This window comes from Leopardus geoffroyi, chromosome C3 (genome assembly GCF_018350155.1).
Source record: "Leopardus geoffroyi isolate Oge1 chromosome C3, O.geoffroyi_Oge1_pat1.0, whole genome shotgun sequence".
Classification (NCBI taxonomy): Eukaryota; Metazoa; Chordata; class Mammalia; order Carnivora; family Felidae; genus Leopardus; species Leopardus geoffroyi.
The window spans coordinates 5,849,184-5,868,722 of record NC_059338.1 but is presented as its reverse complement, the minus strand read 5'-3'; the positions used below and the strand labels follow the sequence as shown (position 1 = coordinate 5,868,722).

Sequence of the window (19,539 nt, the reverse complement as noted above, 5' to 3'; positions counted from 1 at the left end):
CCCGCCGTCAGGATGGCCGAGCGGTCTAAGGCGCTGCGTTCAGGTCGCAGTCTCCCCTGGAGGCGTGGGTTCGAATCCCACTCCTGACACGCCCACCTTTTGGCCCGCCCCATCACAGCAGCCACGCCACCCGGGCCTGGACCACACCCTCTCGCGGCCGCGGCCCGCCTCGCACCCGAGCACACGCTGCCCAGGACCGAGCTCCAGCCCCTCCACCCTCGCCGCCTCGGGCTCTGAGCGCGCGCGCGCGCGCGCACACACACACACGCACGCACTCCCCGGCGACTCGAGCGCCTTTCCCACAGCCGCAGGCTTCGCTGACTTCGCACCTGCTGCTTTCTGGAGGCTCTTTGGTCCTCCTTCTCGCCTATTCCCGCCCCTGCCCTCCTCACCCCGGCACTCGCGGACCAGCCCAGGCTGCAAAGCTCCCCGCGCTTCCCGCTCCCACTTGTGGCCGCTGGACAGCGCCTGGCTCTTACAGCCAGCCGTCCGCTTCCGCCGCCCCCGGGAACACGCACCCACCCCACCGTCACCCCGTGCTTTTCCCCCGGCCCTAGTCCGTTCTCTGCACACCCTCCCGAGGCGGCCCACACGATTCTCCACCTGGGGGTCTTCCCCTGGCCACACCTACCTGCCTGCCTGTCTGCCTCCCGGGAGCCATACAGCCCAGCCGGCTGCTGGCCAGCCGGCGGCGTGGACCCCTCCCTTCTGTGGGCCTGACTCACGAGTCCAAGCCGGGAAGGTGGGTGGAGGGAGCAGTGAGCGGAAGCCCTAGACCCCCCCAGGCCATCCAGCCGGGCGCCACAGCGCATCTCCTGGCTCCGGGAGGCAGCCTGCCGGCCACTCCGCCCCAGCGTTCCTCCCGGATCCAAGATCGCCCTCCTGGCTCCCAACCTGTCAAGGCACCGAGCCGGACCCCTAGGGAGAGCCGCCGGCCAACGCGCTCAGGCCTTTGCTCTCTTGGCCCGAGACGCACTCAGAGGCGCCGGCGGGGCTACCTGGCCTCTAACTCGGACAGACGCCGGCGCGAGCGCAAACACACACACACACACACACACACACACACACACACACACAAAGACACACAGCCCACCCATCTCCGCCCCCGGCCCCACGGCTCCACACACGAGAGGTCCGTTCCCCACCCCGTCCGCCGGGACACACACTGCACGCGCGAGAAAACCATCCGCCAAAGGGACTTTGGCTCGGGGCTGGGAGCAGCTGAAGGCAAGGTCCCTCGCCTGCCTGCACCTGCCACAGATGGCTCCGGCTGTTTGGGGTTCGGGCGCTGGCCAGGCTGGGTCCGGCTCCTGGCTGCCTCTGGGGACACGGGCAGGCTGTGGCGGCGGCCCTGGACGAGGGACAAAGCACAGGATGAGCCCAGTCCGCCTCCGTGCCTTCCTCTGCCCGGACGTCCGCGCCGCGCCGCGCCGCGCCGCGCCCCAGGGGCTGGCTCTCCGCGTGCCTGGAGCCTGTCTTGCAGACTGCCCGCCTCCTGCTCCCACGGAGAAGACGCTCACGCTCACGCTCACGCTCACTACTGGCGGGGACCGGCAACGGAGGCGGCCGGCGCCGCTGGGGAAGCCCTCTGTGGGCCACGTCCGTGGGTGCATGGGTGGTTCAGTGGTAGAATTCTCGCCTGCCACGCGGGAGGCCCGGGTTCGATTCCCGGCCCATGCAACGCGCCATCCCCTTTTGGCCCCGCAGCGCCAACTACGCGCTACGCTTCCTCTCTCCCACCTTCAGAGCCCCTGGCCAAAGCCACCTCTGCTCCTCTCTGGGGGCCCGCCCACGCCCCATCCCGTCCCCGCCCCTGCCGCACAATCCCTTCCTCCTCCCTGGCTCGCTCGCTCGCCCTGGGGACAAAACTCCGCCCGCCCGCCCGGGAGCCAAGGGCCCATCCGCGCCCGCCCAGACACCTGCCTTGCCCTTCTCTTTAACGACGCTCGCCTCGCTCCAGTCTCCCGATTCGCTGCAAGGAACGCATCCACGCACCAACTCGCGCTGCCACCCACACGCTCCTCCCCTTCCCTCGGCACCACCTGGCGCCCCCGCCCCTCCCACCAGCCCCTCCCCCCCGACACACACACACACACACACACACACACACACACACACGCTCTATCTCACTCTACCCACACTCCAGAAATCCTCCCCTTTTGCACAACCGGCAGAAACCAAGCTGCCACGCCTAGGTGCGCTATACAGCCCATCCTGCGGGAGGGTCGCTCACAGACTCCAGGTGGCACCGGCACCCGCACCCGCAAGACCCCAGCGTGCCTAACGTCATGGTCGCGCAGGCCCTTGATTCTCTGCCTCCCGCTTCGCCGCCGCGCTACCGTGCCCACGCGGCTTCCTCTTCCACCGCTAGAACCACCCACGGCACCAAAGGCCACCACCGTCCTCCATCCCTCTCCCACCCCGACCTCCACCTCTCCTCCCCTCCACACACACCCACACGCGCACACACACACACGCAAAAGCAAGGACTCCGAGGAAACTTCCCGTGGGCACGGCCGCCCGCGGCTCCTCCGCACCGCTGCAGGGGGCTTGTCCGGTTGAAGCGAGTGTGCCCCAGCAGGTGTACGCGGCGCACCGGCTGACCGCTCGGCCTCCAGAGGGGACACCTCTGATCACAGAGCAAATCCCCGGCGGACAGGGGTGTCCAAGTTGGGGCGGGAAGGAGACTGAGGTGTGCGATGGACCTTGGGAGGCATCCACAGAAGAGGACGGATACAGCCAGGGGTGGACAGAGGGACGGACGGCGCCTATCATGGCGAGGCACAGGGCGAGGCGGGATGGGAAACTGTGCAAAGTGCAACTGTGAAAAGTGTGCGTGAGTTGGGGGGGGGTGGTGGAGGACGCCCCTCATCGGGGGTGGGGCGCGGAGGTGGCGAAAGGGACCACTAGGTGACACGCTGGCCCCTTTGCCAAAGGATGGCAGGGACCGACGTGTCCTGCAATTGGAATGACAAGTTGGCGACCAGTGCGCCCAGTCCCCCGCGGTGCCTCGACCGCCACCCACCTGCCTGGCTGCTGGGTTGTCTTCCCCGGTGGCTCCCACGGCACCTCCCCGCTGTCTCACCTCCAGTGCCCCGGGCGGGGGCGGGGTCCGGGCCATGCCCGGATGCCTCTTCCCTCCTCCACCTCCCGGGCACGGCGGTCGGACTCTGCGCTCGCATCGGCGCCCAAGACTAGCGTGCCCGTGGGGTCCGCTCTCCGTCGCCGGGGAGAGACGCAGCCAGCCAGGTCGTGGCGCTCCCTCCCCGCGTGGGGCATGGAAGCCGCCCGAGAGGTCGCAGGCCCGAGGGGGGCTCGGCCAGGTGACGGGACTCAGGGCTGCGCGTGGCTCACCTGACCCACGCGCCCGGCACCGCCACCGCGGGCACCTCAGGAGGGAGGACAGGATGGCTCGTCAGCCTGGCCAGCTAGGAGCGCCACCGGAGGGGGCGGTGGGGGTCCGAGCACACTCGGGGGGCAGGGGCACCTGCGCACACTGGTGGTCCCGGCGGGGGACAGAGGCCGCCCCGGCCACTCGCGTCTCGGGCTGTGGAAGCGAAGGTGCCAGGCGAGCGCGTGCGCGGGGGGCGAAGGGGAGAGGCGATGCCGAGGGCCTCCGGTGGGCCAGCCAGGCCAAAAGGCTCGGAGGGGCCGAGGTGGCAGGGCGAGGCTGGGGCCGCCCGTCGGGGCGTGGCAGGTGGCCTTGTGTGCACCCCTCCATCGTGGCGGCGGGGCCCGCGACAAGCTAGCCAGCTCTGGCCTGGCGTGCTGGCGTGGGCTAAAAGGGGGTGGTGCGGGTGCACTGGGGACGGGACGGTGGGGGGCTCGGCCCGGCCGGCCGGGAGGGGAGGCCCCGGAGGGCCAGAGGAAGAAGAAAGGCTTCCCTGACCGGGAATCGAACCCGGGCCGCGGCGGTGAGAGCGCCGAATCCTAACCACTAGACCACCAGGGAGCGACAGGCTGCGCGCCTGGCCTGCACCCCCTGGACCCAGCGCCTCCATTCCACCCACGCGGCTCCGCTTGGGCCCCGAGGCCCCTGCCTCTGCACGTCCAGCCGCCCGCCGGCCCCACGCAGTCCCCCCGGCCCGCTGGCAGCACCCGCAAAACGCTGCGCGCCGGCCGCCCTCGCACCCGCACGCCGCCTCGGGCCACGTGCCCAGCGCCCAGCGCCCAGCGGGCCGGCACGCCGTCCCCCACCGCCAGCGCCCGGCGGGCCTGGCCAGGAGGGCCCCGGAGCGGCGCAAAAGGTCGGCCGGCTGCGTTGGCCGGGAATCGAACCCGGGTCAACTGCTTGGAAGGCAGCTATGCTCACCACTATACCACCAACGCTGCACGGCCCGGGCCGGCCCGACGCGGCCGGCCCAGGGTGCGCTCCGTCGCCTTCTCTCGCCTTGGCGCTCTCTCGTCGCCGCCGCCGCCGCCGCCGCCGCCGCCGCCGCCGCCCGGCGCAGCCCTGCCCCGACGTCCCGCCCGGCCGCAGCTCTGCCCGGCCACCACGGGCTCCGGCCGCCAGGCGCCCCAGCCTCGCTCCTCCGACTCAGCTGCGCCGGCCGGTCGCCGGCACGCCCGCCCGCCAGCCCACCTGCCCGCCCTGCGCCCCGCGCCCGGCGCCCGGCGCCCACCGGCGCCCACCGCCGCCCGCCTCTGGAGGGCGCTCTGGCCGCCTGGCCGCTCTCGGGCCCTCGGAGGCCGGCTGAGCGGCCCCGCCACGTCCCCGGCCTGGCGTCTTCCGCGTCCTCCGCGGCCCGCAGCTAGCGGCCCGGCCCGGCCCGGCCCGGCGCGGGAAGGAGCACAGGGGGCGGGCGCCAGGCCACACCACCTCCCGCATCCAGACGGGACCGGACCCATCTGCCTCCCACCCGAGCGACACCCACGGCGGCTGCGCGGCTGGGCGGCACGTCGCCCAGGAGCTCGCTGTGGCTGCCGCCGGGACCACACGAGGCCCCGGCTGCGCGGTGGCGACCCAGCGTCCGGCCTCGAGCCACGCAAAGGGCTGGGGCCGGTGGACCGTGGGCAGGCCGGGCACGCGCCGCCGGCCGGACGACGGACGGCCGAGAAGAAGCGCCCCTGCCCCTCGGGAGCAAGAGGCGGCACCCAGAGCTGCGCAGGCCACCAAAAAGGGCGTCTTGCCTCCCCGTCGGGGAATCGAACCCCGGTCTCCCGCGTGACAGGCGGGGATACTCACCACTATACTAACGAGGACGGCGGCGGCCGGCCACCCGGGCGCCCGACCCCTCTCCGGCTGCCTCCCCACGCCTGCCCCTGCCTGCCCTCGACGCCCTGCCCTGCACAGGCGCCCGGCACGGGCCACGCCCCACCCGACCCCAGCCCCGCTTCGGCCCCCTCTCCCGCACGGCAGCCCCCGGCCCCGACTCGGAGTCCGCCGGGACCCGGGCCCACACACGGACCCGGACGGCGCTCAGTACTCCCAACGAGCGCTGCCTCTCTCTCGTCTGCCAGGCGGGCATCGCGCCGGGAGAAAAGGCCCCAGACGGCAAGCGGGGCTGCGAGGGCGAGGAAGGCGGGGTGGGGAGCAGGGCAAGGGGCGCCGACGCTGGACGGGGCCTGCAGGGAGCTGGGGGTGGGGGTGCGACAGCGACGGGAGCCGCGCTGGCGGCGGCGGCGGCGGCGGCGGCGGCGGCGAGGCGGCTGGCCGTGCTCCTCCGGGGCCGCCGCGCGTGTCTCGCCCCTTGCGCACCCACACAGCCGCCAGCCGGGCGCCATGACGGCCAAGGACACCAGCGTTAGCGCCGCGTCCCAGCCAGGCCAGCGGCGACGCGCCCACACCCGCCGTCAGGATGGCCGAGCGGTCTAAGGCGCTGCGTTCAGGTCGCAGTCTCCCCTGGAGGCGTGGGTTCGAATCCCACTCCTGACACGCCCACCTTTTGGCCCGCCCCATCACAGCAGCCACGCCACCCGGGCCTGGACCACACCCTCTCGCGGCCGCGGCCCGCCTCGCACCCGAGCACACGCTGCCCAGGACCGAGCTCCAGCCCCTCCACCCTCGCCGCCTCGGGCTCTGAGCGCGCGCGCGCGCGCGCGCACACACACACGCACGCACTCCCCGGCGACTCGAGCGCCTTTCCCACAGCCGCAGGCTTCGCTGACTTCGCACCTGCTGCTTTCTGGAGGCTCTTTGGTCCTCCTTCTCGCCTATTCCCGCCCCTGCCCTCCTCACCCCGGCACTCGCGGACCAGCCCAGGCTGCAAAGCTCCCCGCGCTTCCCGCTCCCACTTGTGGCCGCTGGACAGCGCCTGGCTCTTACAGCCAGCCGTCCGCTTCCGCCGCCCCCGGGAACACGCACCCACCCCACCGTCACCCCGTGCTTTTCCCCCGGCCCTAGTCCGTTCTCTGCACACCCTCCCGAGGCGGCCCACACGATTCTCCACCTGGGGGTCTTCCCCTGGCCACACCTACCTGCCTGCCTGTCTGCCTCCCGGGAGCCATACAGCCCAGCCGGCTGCTGGCCAGCCGGCGGCGTGGACCCCTCCCTTCTGTGGGCCTGACTCACGAGTCCAAGCCGGGAAGGTGGGTGGAGGGAGCAGTGAGCGGAAGCCCTAGACCCCCCCCAGGCCATCCAGCCGGGCGCCACAGCGCATCTCCTGGCTCCGGGAGGCAGCCTGCCGGCCACTCCGCCCCAGCGTTCCTCCCGGATCCAAGATCGCCCTCCTGGCTCCCAACCTGTCAAGGCACCGAGCCGGACCCCTAGGGAGAGCCGCCGGCCAACGCGCTCAGGCCTTTGCTCTCTTGGCCCGAGACGCACTCAGAGGCGCCGGCGGGGCTACCTGGCCTCTAACTCGGACAGAGGCCGGCGCGAGCGCAAACACACACACACACACACACACACACACACACACACACACAAAGACACACAGCCCATCCATCCCCGCCCCCGGCCCCACGGCTCCACACACGAGAGGTCCGTTCCCCACCCCGTCCGCCGGGACACACACTGCACGCGCGAGAAAACCATCCGCCAAAGGGACTTTGGCTCGGGGCTGGGAGCAGCTGAAGGCAAGGTCCCTCGCCTGCCTGCACCTGCCACAGATGGCTCCGGCTGTTTGGGGTTCGGGCGCTGGCCAGGCTGGGTCCGGCTCCTGGCTGCCTCTGGGGACACGGGCAGGCTGTGGCGGCGGCCCTGGACGAGGGACAAAGCACAGGATGAGCCCAGTCCGCCTCCGTGCCTTCCTCTGCCCGGACGTCCGCGCCGCGCCGCGCCGCGCCGCGCCCCAGGGGCTGGCTCTCCGCGTGCCTGGAGCCTGTCTTGCAGACTGCCCGCCTCCTGCTCCCACGGAGAAGACGCTCACGCTCACGCTCACGCTCACTACTGGCGGGGACCGGCAACGGAGGCGGCCGGCGCCGCTGGGGAAGCCCTCTGTGGGCCACGTCCGTGGGTGCATGGGTGGTTCAGTGGTAGAATTCTCGCCTGCCACGCGGGAGGCCCGGGTTCGATTCCCGGCCCATGCAACGCGCCATCCCCTTTTGGCCCCGCAGCGCCAACTACGCGCTACGCTTCCTCTCTCCCACCTTCAGAGCCCCTGGCCAAAGCCACCTCTGCTCCTCTCTGGGGGCCCGCCCACGCCCCATCCCGTCCCCGCCCCTGCCGCACAATCCCTTCCTCCTCCCTGGCTCGCTCGCTCGCCCTGGGGACAAAACTCCGCCCGCCCGCCCGGGAGCCAAGGGCCCATCCGCGCCCGCCCAGACACCTGCCTTGCCCTTCTCTTTAACGACGCTCGCCTCGCTCCAGTCTCCCGATTCGCTGCAAGGAACGCATCCACGCACCAACTCGCGCTGCCACCCACACGCTCCTCCCCTTCCCTCGGCACCACCTGGCGCCCCCGCCCCTCCCACCAGCCCCTCCCCCCCCCCCACACACACACACACACACACACACACACACACACACGCTCTATCTCACTCTACCCACACTCCAGAAATCCTCCCCTTTTGCACAACCGGCAGAAACCAAGCTGCCACGCCTAGGTGCGCTATACAGCCCATCCTGCGGGAGGGTCGCTCACAGACTCCAGGTGGCACCGGCACCCGCACCCGCAAGACCCCAGCGTGCCTAACGTCATGGTCGCGCAGGCCCTTGATTCTCTGCCTCCCGCTTCGCCGCCGCGCTACCGTGCCCACGCGGCTTCCTCTTCCACCGCTAGAACCACCCACGGCACCAAAGGCCACCACCGTCCTCCATCCCTCTCCCACCCCGACCTCCACCTCTCCTCCCCTCCACACACACCCACACGCGCACACACACACACGCAAAAGCAAGGACTCCGAGGAAACTTCCCGTGGGCACGGCCGCCCGCGGCTCCTCCGCACCGCTGCAGGGGGCTTGTCCGGTTGAAGCGAGTGTGCCCCAGCAGGTGTACGCGGCGCACCGGCTGACCGCTCGGCCTCCAGAGGGGACACCTCTGATCACAGAGCAAATCCCCGGCGGACAGGGGTGTCCAAGTTGGGGCGGGAAGGAGACTGAGGTGTGCGATGGACCTTGGGAGGCATCCACAGAAGAGGACGGATACAGCCAGGGGTGGACAGAGGGACGGACGGCGCCTATCATGGCGAGGCACAGGGCGAGGCGGGATGGGAAACTGTGCAAAGTGCAACTGTGAAAAGTGTGCGTGAGTTGGGGGGGGGTGGTGGAGGACGCCCCTCATCGGGGGTGGGGCGCGGAGGTGGCGAAAGGGACCACTAGGTGACACGCTGGCCCCTTTGCCAAAGGATGGCAGGGACCGACGTGTCCTGCAATTGGAATGACAAGTTGGCGACCAGTGCGCCCAGTCCCCCGCGGTGCCTCGACCGCCACCCACCTGCCTGGCTGCTGGGTTGTCTTCCCCGGTGGCTCCCACGGCACCTCCCCGCTGTCTCACCTCCAGTGCCCCGGGCGGGGGCGGGGTCCGGGCCATGCCCGGATGCCTCTTCCCTCCTCCACCTCCCGGGCACGGCGGTCGGACTCTGCGCTCGCATCGGCGCCCAAGACTAGCGTGCCCGTGGGGTCCGCTCTCCGTCGCCGGGGAGAGACGCAGCCAGCCAGGTCGTGGCGCTCCCTCCCCGCGTGGGGCATGGAAGCCGCCCGAGAGGTCGCAGGCCCGAGGGGGGCTCGGCCAGGTGACGGGACTCAGGGCTGCGCGTGGCTCACCTGACCCACGCGCCCGGCACCGCCACCGCGGGCACCTCAGGAGGGAGGACAGGATGGCTCGTCAGCCTGGCCAGCTAGGAGCGCCACCGGAGGGGGCGGTGGGGGTCCGAGCACACTCGGGGGGCAGGGGCACCTGCGCACACTGGTGGTCCCGGCGGGGGACAGAGGCCGCCCCGGCCACTCGCGTCTCGGGCTGTGGAAGCGAAGGTGCCAGGCGAGCGCGTGCGCGGGGGGCGAAGGGGAGAGGCGATGCCGAGGGCCTCCGGTGGGCCAGCCAGGCCAAAAGGCTCGGAGGGGCCGAGGTGGCAGGGCGAGGCTGGGGCCGCCCGTCGGGGCGTGGCAGGTGGCCTTGTGTGCACCCCTCCATCGTGGCGGCGGGGCCCGCGACAAGCTAGCCAGCTCTGGCCTGGCGTGCTGGCGTGGGCTAAAAGGGGGTGGTGCGGGTGCACTGGGGACGGGACGGTGGGGGGCTCGGCTCGGCAGGCCGGCCGGCCGGGAGGGGAGGCCCCGGAGGGCCAGAGGAAGAAGAAAGGCTTCCCTGACCGGGAATCGAACCCGGGCCGCGGCGGTGAGAGCGCCGAATCCTAACCACTAGACCACCAGGGAGCGACAGGCTGCGCGCCTGGCCTGCACCCCCTGGACCCAGCGCCTCCATTCCACCCACGCGGCTCCGCTTGGGCCCCGAGGCCCCTGCCTCTGCACGTCCAGCCGCCCGCCGGCCCCACGCAGTCCCCCCGGCCCGCTGGCAGCACCCGCAAAACGCTGCGCGCCGGCCGCCCTCGCACCCGCACGCCGCCTCGGGCCACGTGCCCAGCGCCCAGCGCCCAGCGGGCCGGCACGCCGTCCCCCACCGCCAGCGCCCGGCGGGCCTGGCCAGGAGGGCCCCGGAGCGGCGCAAAAGGTCGGCCGGCTGCGTTGGCCGGGAATCGAACCCGGGTCAACTGCTTGGAAGGCAGCTATGCTCACCACTATACCACCAACGCTGCACGGCCCGGGCCGGCCCGACGCGGCCGGCCCAGGGTGCGCTCCGTCGCCTTCTCTCGCCTTGGCGCTCTCTCGTCGCCGCCGCCGCCGCCGCCGCCGCCGCCGCCGCCGCCGCCCGGCGCAGCCCTGCCCCGACGTCCCGCCCGGCCGCAGCTCTGCCCGGCCACCACGGGCTCCGGCCGCCAGGCGCCCCAGCCTCGCTCCTCCGACTCAGCTGCGCCGGCCGGTCGCCGGCACGCCCGCCCGCCAGCCCACCTGCCCGCCCTGCGCCCCGCGCCCGGCGCCCGGCGCCCACCGGCGCCCACCGCCGCCCGCCTCTGGAGGGCGCTCTGGCCGCCTGGCCGCTCTCGGGCCCTCGGAGGCCGGCTGAGCGGCCCCGCCACGTCCCCGGCCTGGCGTCTTCCGCGTCCTCCGCGGCCCGCAGCTAGCGGCCCGGCCCGGCCCGGCCCGGCGCGGGAAGGAGCACAGGGGGCGGGCGCCAGGCCACACCACCTCCCGCATCCAGACGGGACCGGACCCATCTGCCTCCCACCCGAGCGACACCCACGGCGGCTGCGCGGCTGGGCGGCACGTCGCCCAGGAGCTCGCTGTGGCTGCCGCCGGGACCACACGAGGCCCCGGCTGCGCGGTGGCGACCCAGCGTCCGGCCTCGAGCCACGCAAAGGGCTGGGGCCGGTGGACCGTGGGCAGGCCGGGCACGCGCCGCCGGCCGGACGACGGACGGCCGAGAAGAAGCGCCCCTGCCCCTCGGGAGCAAGAGGCGGCACCCAGAGCTGCGCAGGCCACCAAAAAGGGCGTCTTGCCTCCCCGTCGGGGAATCGAACCCCGGTCTCCCGCGTGACAGGCGGGGATACTCACCACTATACTAACGAGGACGGCGGCGGCCGGCCACCCGGGCGCCCGACCCCTCTCCGGCTGCCTCCCCACGCCTGCCCCTGCCTGCCCTCGACGCCCTGCCCTGCACAGGCGCCCGGCACGGGCCACGCCCCACCCGACCCCAGCCCCGCTTCGGCCCCCTCTCCCGCACGGCAGCCCCCGGCCCCGACTCGGAGTCCGCCGGGACCCGGGCCCACACACGGACCCGGACGGCGCTCAGTACTCCCAACGAGCGCTGCCTCTCTCTCGTCTGCCAGGCGGGCATCGCGCCGGGAGAAAAGGCCCCAGACGGCAAGCGGGGCTGCGAGGGCGAGGAAGGCGGGGTGGGGAGCAGGGCAAGGGGCGCCGACGCTGGACGGGGCCTGCAGGGAGCTGGGGGTGGGGGTGCGACAGCGACGGGAGCCGCGCTGGCGGCGGCGGCGGCGGCGGCGGCGGCGGCGGCGAGGCGGCTGGCCGTGCTCCTCCGGGGCCGCCGCGCGTGTCTCGCCCCTTGCGCACCCACACAGCCGCCAGCCGGGCGCCATGACGGCCAAGGACACCAGCGTTAGCGCCGCGTCCCAGCCAGGCCAGCGGCGACGCGCCCACACCCGCCGTCAGGATGGCCGAGCGGTCTAAGGCGCTGCGTTCAGGTCGCAGTCTCCCCTGGAGGCGTGGGTTCGAATCCCACTCCTGACACGCCCACCTTTTGGCCCGCCCCATCACAGCAGCCACGCCACCCGGGCCTGGACCACACCCTCTCGCGGCCGCGGCCCGCCTCGCACCCGAGCACACGCTGCCCAGGACCGAGCTCCAGCCCCTCCACCCTCGCCGCCTCGGGCTCTGAGCGCGCGCGCGCGCGCGCACACACACACACGCACGCACTCCCCGGCGACTCGAGCGCCTTTCCCACAGCCGCAGGCTTCGCTGACTTCGCACCTGCTGCTTTCTGGAGGCTCTTTGGTCCTCCTTCTCGCCTATTCCCGCCCCTGCCCTCCTCACCCCGGCACTCGCGGACCAGCCCAGGCTGCAAAGCTCCCCGCGCTTCCCGCTCCCACTTGTGGCCGCTGGACAGCGCCTGGCTCTTACAGCCAGCCGTCCGCTTCCGCCGCCCCCGGGAACACGCACCCACCCCACCGTCACCCCGTGCTTTTCCCCCGGCCCTAGTCCGTTCTCTGCACACCCTCCCGAGGCGGCCCACACGATTCTCCACCTGGGGGCCTTCCCCTGGCCACACCTGCCTGCCTGCCTGTCTGCCTCCCGGGAGCCATACAGCCCAGCCGGCTGCTGGCCAGCCGGCGGCGTGGACCCCTCCCTTCTGTGGGCCTGACTCACGAGTCCAAGCCGGGAAGGTGGGTGGAGGGAGCAGTGAGCGGAAGCCCTAGACCCCCCCCCCCCCCAGGCCATCCAGCCGGGCGCCACAGCGCATCTCCTGGCTCGGGGAGGCAGCCTGCCGGCCACTCCGCCCCAGCGTTCCTCCCGGATCCAAGATCGCCCTCCTGGCTCCCAACCTGTCAAGGCACCGAGCCGGACCCCTAGGGAGAGCCGCCGGCCAACGCGCTCAGGCCTTTGCTCTCTTGGCCCGAGACGCACTCAGAGGTGCAGGCGGCGCTACCTGGCCTCTAACTCGGACAGAGGCCGGCGCGAGCGCAAACACACACACACACACACACACACACACACACACACACACACAAAGACACACAGCCCATCCATCCCCGCCCCCGGCCCCACGGCTCCACACACGAGAGGTCCGTTCCCCACCCCGTCCGCCGGGACACACACTGCACGCGCGAGAAAACCATCCGCCAAAGGGACTTTGGCTCGGGGCTGGGAGCAGCTGAAGGCAAGGTCCCTCGCCTGCCTGCACCTGCCACAGATGGCTCCGGCTGTTTGGGGTTCGGGCGCTGGCCAGGCTGGGTCCGGCTCCTGGCTGCCTCTGGGGACACGGGCAGGCTGTGGCGGCGGCCCTGGACGAGGCACAAAGCACAGGATGAGCCCAGTCCGCCTCCGTGCCTTCCTCTGCCCGGACGTCCGCGCCCCGCCGCGCCGCGCCCCAGGGGCTGGCTCTCCGCGTGCCTGGAGCCTGTCTTGCAGACTGCCCGCCTCCTGCTCCCACGGAGAAGACGCTCACGCTCACGCTCACGCTCACTACTGGCGGGGACCGGCAACGGAGGCGGCCGGCGCCGCTGGGGAAGCCCTCTGTGGGCCACGTCCGTGGGTGCATGGGTGGTTCAGTGGTAGAATTCTCGCCTGCCACGCGGGAGGCCCGGGTTCGATTCCCGGCCCATGCAACGCGCCATCCCCTTTTGGCCCCGCAGCGCCAACTACGCGCTACGCTTCCTCTCTCCCACCTTCAGAGCCCCTGGCCAAAGCCACCTCTGCTCCTCTCTGGGGGCCCGCCCACGCCCCATCCCGTCCCCGCCCCTGCCGCACAATCCCTTCCTCCTCCCTGGCTCGCTCGCTCGCCCTGGGGACAAAACTCCGCCCGCCCGCCCGGGAGCCAAGGGCCCATCCGCGCCCGCCCAGACACCTGCCTTGCCCTTCTCTTTAACGACGCTCGCCTCGCTCCAGTCTCCCGATTCGCTGCAAGGAACGCATCCACGCACCAACTCGCGCTGCCACCCACACGCTCCTCCCCTTCCCTCGGCACCACCTGGCGCCCCCGCCCCTCCCACCAGCCCCTCCCCCCCCGACACACACACACACACACACACACACACACACACACACGCTCTATCTCACTCTACCCACACTCCAGAAATCCTCCCCTTTTGCACAACCGGCAGAAACCAAGCTGCCACGCCTAGGTGCGCTATACAGCCCATCCTGCGGGAGGGTCGCTCACAGACTCCAGGTGGCACCGGCACCCGCACCCGCAAGACCCCAGCGTGCCTAACGTCATGGTCGCGCAGGCCCTTGATTCTCTGCCTCCCGCTTCGCCGCCGCGCTACCGTGCCCACGCGGCTTCCTCTTCCACCGCTAGAACCACCCACGGCACCAAAGGCCACCACCGTCCTCCATCCCTCTCCCACCCCGACCTCCACCTCTCCTCCCCTCCACACACACCCACACGCGCACACACACACACGCAAAAGCAAGGACTCCGAGGAAACTTCCCGTGGGCACGGCCGCCCGCGGCTCCTCCGCACCGCTGCAGGGGGCTTGTCCGGTTGAAGCGAGTGTGCCCCAGCAGGTGTACGCGGCGCACCGGCTGACCGCTCGGCCTCCAGAGGGGACACCTCTGATCACAGAGCAAATCCCCGGCGGACAGGGGTGTCCAAGTTGGGGCGGGAAGGAGACTGAGGTGTGCGATGGACCTTGGGAGGCATCCACAGAAGAGGACGGATACAGCCAGGGGTGGACAGAGGGACGGACGGCGCCTATCATGGCGAGGCACAGGGCGAGGCGGGATGGGAAACTGTGCAAAGTGCAACTGTGAAAAGTGTGCGTGAGTTGGGGGGGGGGTGGTGGAGGACGCCCCTCATCGGGGGTGGGGCGCGGAGGTGGCGAAAGGGACCACTAGGTGACACGCTGGCCCCTTTGCCAAAGGATGGCAGGGACCGACGTGTCCTGCAATTGGAATGACAAGTTGGCGACCAGTGCGCCCAGTCCCCCGCGGTGCCTCGACCGCCACCCACCTGCCTGGCTGCTGGGTTGTCTTCCCCGGTGGCTCCCACGGCACCTCCCCGCTGTCTCACCTCCAGTGCCCCGGGCGGGGGCGGGGTCCGGGCCATGCCCGGATGCCTCTTCCCTCCTCCACCTCCCGGGCACGGCGGTCGGACTCTGCGCTCGCATCGGCGCCCAAGACTAGCGTGCCCGTGGGGTCCGCTCTCCGTCGCCGGGGAGAGACGCAGCCAGCCAGGTCGTGGCGCTCCCTCCCCGCGTGGGGCATGGAAGCCGCCCGAGAGGTCGCAGGCCCGAGGGGGGCTCGGCCAGGTGACGGGACTCAGGGCTGCGCGTGGCTCACCTGACCCACGCGCCCGGCACCGCCACCGCGGGCACCTCAGGAGGGAGGACAGGATGGCTCGTCAGCCTGGCCAGCTAGGAGCGCCACCGGAGGGGGCGGTGGGGGTCCGAGCACACTCGGGGGGCAGGGGCACCTGCGCACACTGGTGGTCCCGGCGGGGGACAGAGGCCGCCCCGGCCACTCGCGTCTCGGGCTGTGGAAGCGAAGGTGCCAGGCGAGCGCGTGCGCGGGGGGCGAAGGGGAGAGGCGATGCCGAGGGCCTCCGGTGGGCCAGCCAGGCCAAAAGGCTCGGAGGGGCCGAGGTGGCAGGGCGAGGCTGGGGCCGCCCGTCGGGGCGTGGCAGGTGGCCTTGTGTGCACCCCTCCATCGTGGCGGCGGGGCCCGCGACAAGCTAGCCAGCTCTGGCCTGGCGTGCTGGCGTGGGCTAAAAGGGGGTGGTGCGGGTGCACTGGGGACGGGACGGTGGGGGGCTCGGCTCGGCAGGCCGGCCGGCCGGGAGGGGAGGCCCCGGAGGGCCAGAGGAAGAAGAAAGGCTTCCCTGACCGGGAATCGAACCCGGGCCGCGGCGGTGAGAGCGCCGAATCCTAACCACTAGACCACCAGGGAGCGACAGGCTGCGCGCCTGGCCTGCACCCCCTGGACCCAGCGCCTCCATTCCACCCACGCGGCTCCGCTTGGGCCCCGAGGCCCCTGCCTCTGCACGTCCAGCCGCCCGCCGGCCCCACGCAGTCCCCCCGGCCCGCTGGCAGCACCCGCAAAACGCTGCGCGCCGGCCGCCCTCGCACCCGCACGCCGCCTCGGGCCACGTGCCCAGCGCCCAGCGCCCAGCGGGCCGGCACGCCGTCCCCCACCGCCAGCGCCCGGCGGGCCTGGCCAGGAGGGCCCCGGAGCGGCGCAAAAGGTCGGCCGGCTGCGTTGGCCGGGAATCGAACCCGGGTCAACTGCTTGGAAGGCAGCTATGCTCACCACTATACCACCAACGCTGCACGGCCCGGGCCGGCCCGACGCGGCCGGCCCAGGGTGCGCTCCGTCGCCTTCTCTCGCCTTGGCGCTCTCTCGTCGCCGCCGCCGCCGCCGCCGCCGCCGCCGCCGCCGCCGCCGCCCGGCGCAGCCCTGCCCCGACGTCCCGCCCGGCCGCAGCTCTGCCCGGCCACCACGGGCTCCGGCCGCCAGGCGCCCCAGCCTCGCTCCTCCGACTCAGCTGCGCCGGCCGGTCGCCGGCACGCCCGCCCGCCAGCCCACCTGCCCGCCCTGCGCCCCGCGCCCGGCGCCCGGCGCCCACCGGCGCCCACCGCCGCCCGCCTCTGGAGGGCGCTCTGGCCGCCTGGCCGCTCTCGGGCCCTCGGAGGCCGGCTGAGCGGCCCCGCCACGTCCCCGGCCTGGCGTCTTCCGCGTCCTCCGCGGCCCGCAGCTAGCGGCCCGGCCCGGCCCGGCCCGGCGCGGGAAGGAGCACAGGGGGCGGGCGCCAGGCCACACCACCTCCCGCATCCAGACGGGACCGGACCCATCTGCCTCCCACCCGAGCGACACCCACGGCGGCTGCGCGGCTGGGCGGCACGTCGCCCAGGAGCTCGCTGTGGCTGCCGCCGGGACCACACGAGGCCCCGGCTGCGCGGTGGCGACCCAGCGTCCGGCCTCGAGCCACGCAAAGGGCTGGGGCCGGTGGACCGTGGGCAGGCCGGGCACGCGCCGCCGGCCGGACGACGGACGGCCGAGAAGAAGCGCCCCTGCCCCTCGGGAGCAAGAGGCGGCACCCAGAGCTGCGCAGGCCACCAAAAAGGGCGTCTTGCCTCCCCGTCGGGGAATCGAACCCCGGTCTCCCGCGTGACAGGCGGGGATACTCACCACTATACTAACGAGGACGGCGGCGGCCGGCCACCCGGGCGCCCGACCCCTCTCCGGCTGCCTCCCCACGCCTGCCCCTGCCTGCCCTCGACGCCCTGCCCTGCACAGGCGCCCGGCACGGGCCACGCCCCACCCGACCCCAGCCCCGCTTCGGCCCCCTCTCCCGCACGGCAGCCCCCGGCCCCGACTCGGAGTCCGCCGGGACCCGGGCCCACACACGGACCCGGACGGCGCTCAGTACTCCCAACGAGCGCTGCCTCTCTCTCGTCTGCCAGGCGGGCATCGCGCCGGGAGAAAAGGCCCCAGACGGCAAGCGGGGCTGCGAGGGCGAGGAAGGCGGGGTGGGGAGCAGGGCAAGGGGCGCCGACGCTGGACGGGGCCTGCAGGGAGCTGGGGGTGGGGGTGCGACAGCGACGGGAGCCGCGCTGGCGGCGGCGGCGGCGGCGGCGGCGGCGGCGGCGGCGGCGAGGCGGCTGGCCGTGCTCCTCCGGGGCCGCCGCGCGTGTCTCGCCCCTTGCGCACCCACACAGCCGCCAGCCGGGCGCCATGACGGCCAAGGACACCAGCGTTAGCGCCGCGTCCCAGCCAGGCCAGCGGCGACGCGCCCACACCCGCCGTCAGGATGGCCGAGCGGTCTAAGGCGCTGCGTTCAGGTCGCAGTCTCCCCTGGAGGCGTGGGTTCGAATCCCACTCCTGACACGCCCACCTTTTGGCCCGCCCCATCACAGCAGCCACGCCACCCGGGCCTGGACCACACCCTCTCGCGGCCGCGGCCCGCCTCGCACCCGAGCACACGCTGCCCAGGACCGAGCTCCAGCCCCTCCACCCTCGCCGCCTCGGGCTCTGAGCGCGCGCGCGCGCGCGCGCACACACACACGCACGCACTCCCCGGCGACTCGAGCGCCTTTCCCACAGCCGCAGGCTTCGCTGACTTCGCACCTGCTGCTTTCTGGAGGCTCTTTGGTCCTCCTTCTCGCCTATTCCCGCCCCTGCCCTCCTCACCCCGGCACTCGCGGACCAGCCCAGGCTGCAAAGCTCCCCGCGCTTCCCGCTCCCACTTGTGGCCGCTGGACAGCGCCTGGCTCTTACAGCCAGCCGTCCGCTTCCGCCGCCCCCGGGAACACGCACCCACCCCACCGTCACCCCGTGCTTTTCCCCCGGCCCTAGTCCGTTCTCTGCACACCCTCCCGAGGCGGCCCACACGATTCTCCACCTGGGGGTCTTCCCCTGGCCACACCTACCTGCCTGCCTGTCTGCCTCCCGGGAGCCATACAGCCCAGCCGGCTGCTGGCCAGCCGGCGGCGTGGACCCCTCCCTTCTGTGGGCCTGACTCACGAGTCCAAGCCGGGAAGGTGGGTGGAGGGAGCAGTGAGCGGAAGCCCTAGACCCCCCCAGGCCATCCAGCCGGGCGCCACAGCGCATCTCCTGGCTCCGGGAGGCAGCCTGCCGGCCACTCCGCCCCAGCGTTCCTCCCGGATCCAAGATCGCCCTCCTGGCTCCCAACCTGTCAAGGCACCGAGCCGGACCCCTAGGGAGAGCCGCCGGCCAACGCGCTCAGGCCTTTGCTCTCTTGGCCCGAGACGCACTCAGAGGCGCCGGCGGGGCTACCTGGCCTCTAACTCGGACAGAGGCCGGCGCGAGCGCAAACACACACACACACACACACACACACACACACACACACACACAAAGACACACAGCCCATCCATCCCCGCCCCCGGCCCCACGGCTCCACACACGAGAGGTCCGTTCCCCACCCCGTCCGCCGGGACACACACTGCACGCGCGAGAAAACCATCCGCCAAAGGGACTTTGGCTCGGGGCTGGGAGCAGCTGAAGGCAAGGTCCCTCGCCTGCCTGCACCTGCCACAGATGGCTCCGGCTGTTTGGGGTTCGGGCGCTGGCCAGGCTGGGTCCGGCTCCTGGCTGCCTCTGGGGACACGGGCAGGCTGTGGCGGCGGCCCTGGACGAGGCACAAAGCACAGGATGAGCCCAGTCCGCCTCCGTGCCTTCCTCTGCCCGGACGTCCGCGCCGCGCCGCGCCGCGCCGCGCCCCAGGGGCTGGCTCTCCGCGTGCCTGGAGCCTGTCTTGCAGACTGCCCGCCTCCTGCTCCCACGGAGAAGACGCTCACGCTCACGCTCACGCTCACTACTGGCGGGGACCGGCAACGGAGGCGGCCGGCGCCGCTGGGGAAGCCCTCTGTGGGCCACGTCCGTGGGTGCATGGGTGGTTCAGTGGTAGAATTCTCGCCTGCCACGCGGGAGGCCCGGGTTCGATTCCCGGCCCATGCAACGCGCCATCCCCTTTTGGCCCCGCAGCGCCAACTACGCGCTACGCTTCCTCTCTCCCACCTTCAGAGCCCCTGGCCAAAGCCACCTCTGCTCCTCTCTGGGGGCCCGCCCACGCCCCATCCCGTCCCCGCCCCTGCCGCACAATCCCTTCCTCCTCCCTGGCTCGCTCGCTCGCCCTGGGGACAAAACTCCGCCCGCCCGCCCGGGAGCCAAGGGCCCATCCGCGCCCGCCCAGACACCTGCCTTGCCCTTCTCTTTAACGACGCTCGCCTCGCTCCAGTCTCCCGATTCGCTGCAAGGAACGCATCCACGCACCAACTCGCGCTGCCACCCACACGCTCCTCCCCTTCCCTCGGCACCACCTGGCGCCCCCGCCCCTCCCACCAGCCCCTCCCCCCCCACACACACACACACACACACACACACACACACACGCTCTATCTCACTCTACCCA

The 19,539-nt window shown here is 72.6% G+C and overlaps 17 non-coding genes across 17 annotated transcripts; 8 read left to right on the top strand and 9 right to left on the bottom strand.

Annotated features, from left to right (window-relative positions):
• Positions 1-6: 6 nt before the first annotated feature.
• Positions 7-89, top strand: TRNAL-CAG. The gene has a single exon. It is a non-coding gene; the product is annotated as a tRNA-Leu (tRNA).
• A 1,520-nt stretch (positions 90-1,609) lies between these two features.
• On the top strand, positions 1,610-1,680 carry TRNAG-GCC. The gene has a single exon. It is a non-coding gene; the product is annotated as a tRNA-Gly (tRNA).
• A 2,200-nt stretch (positions 1,681-3,880) lies between these two features.
• On the bottom strand, positions 3,881-3,952 carry TRNAE-CUC. Its single transcript has one exon. It is a non-coding gene; the product is annotated as a tRNA-Glu (tRNA).
• Positions 3,953-4,257: 305 nt separating this feature from the next.
• On the bottom strand, positions 4,258-4,329 carry TRNAG-UCC. Its single transcript has one exon. It is a non-coding gene; the product is annotated as a tRNA-Gly (tRNA).
• Positions 4,330-5,130: 801 nt separating this feature from the next.
• Positions 5,131-5,202, bottom strand: TRNAD-GUC. The gene has a single exon. It is a non-coding gene; the product is annotated as a tRNA-Asp (tRNA).
• Positions 5,203-5,792: 590 nt separating this feature from the next.
• TRNAL-CAG lies at positions 5,793-5,875 on the top strand. Its single transcript has one exon. It is a non-coding gene; the product is annotated as a tRNA-Leu (tRNA).
• Positions 5,876-7,396: 1,521 nt separating this feature from the next.
• On the top strand, positions 7,397-7,467 carry TRNAG-GCC. The gene has a single exon. It is a non-coding gene; the product is annotated as a tRNA-Gly (tRNA).
• A 2,209-nt stretch (positions 7,468-9,676) lies between these two features.
• On the bottom strand, positions 9,677-9,748 carry TRNAE-CUC. The gene has a single exon. It is a non-coding gene; the product is annotated as a tRNA-Glu (tRNA).
• Positions 9,749-10,053: 305 nt separating this feature from the next.
• On the bottom strand, positions 10,054-10,125 carry TRNAG-UCC. The gene has a single exon. It is a non-coding gene; the product is annotated as a tRNA-Gly (tRNA).
• Positions 10,126-10,929: 804 nt separating this feature from the next.
• Positions 10,930-11,001, bottom strand: TRNAD-GUC. The gene has a single exon. It is a non-coding gene; the product is annotated as a tRNA-Asp (tRNA).
• A 593-nt stretch (positions 11,002-11,594) lies between these two features.
• TRNAL-CAG lies at positions 11,595-11,677 on the top strand. The gene has a single exon. It is a non-coding gene; the product is annotated as a tRNA-Leu (tRNA).
• Positions 11,678-13,201: 1,524 nt separating this feature from the next.
• TRNAG-GCC lies at positions 13,202-13,272 on the top strand. Its single transcript has one exon. It is a non-coding gene; the product is annotated as a tRNA-Gly (tRNA).
• Positions 13,273-15,482: 2,210 nt separating this feature from the next.
• TRNAE-CUC lies at positions 15,483-15,554 on the bottom strand. Its single transcript has one exon. It is a non-coding gene; the product is annotated as a tRNA-Glu (tRNA).
• Positions 15,555-15,859: 305 nt separating this feature from the next.
• On the bottom strand, positions 15,860-15,931 carry TRNAG-UCC. Its single transcript has one exon. It is a non-coding gene; the product is annotated as a tRNA-Gly (tRNA).
• Positions 15,932-16,738: 807 nt separating this feature from the next.
• Positions 16,739-16,810, bottom strand: TRNAD-GUC. The gene has a single exon. It is a non-coding gene; the product is annotated as a tRNA-Asp (tRNA).
• A 599-nt stretch (positions 16,811-17,409) lies between these two features.
• TRNAL-CAG lies at positions 17,410-17,492 on the top strand. The gene has a single exon. It is a non-coding gene; the product is annotated as a tRNA-Leu (tRNA).
• Positions 17,493-19,014: 1,522 nt separating this feature from the next.
• TRNAG-GCC lies at positions 19,015-19,085 on the top strand. Its single transcript has one exon. It is a non-coding gene; the product is annotated as a tRNA-Gly (tRNA).
• The last annotated feature ends 454 nt before the right edge of the window (positions 19,086-19,539 follow it).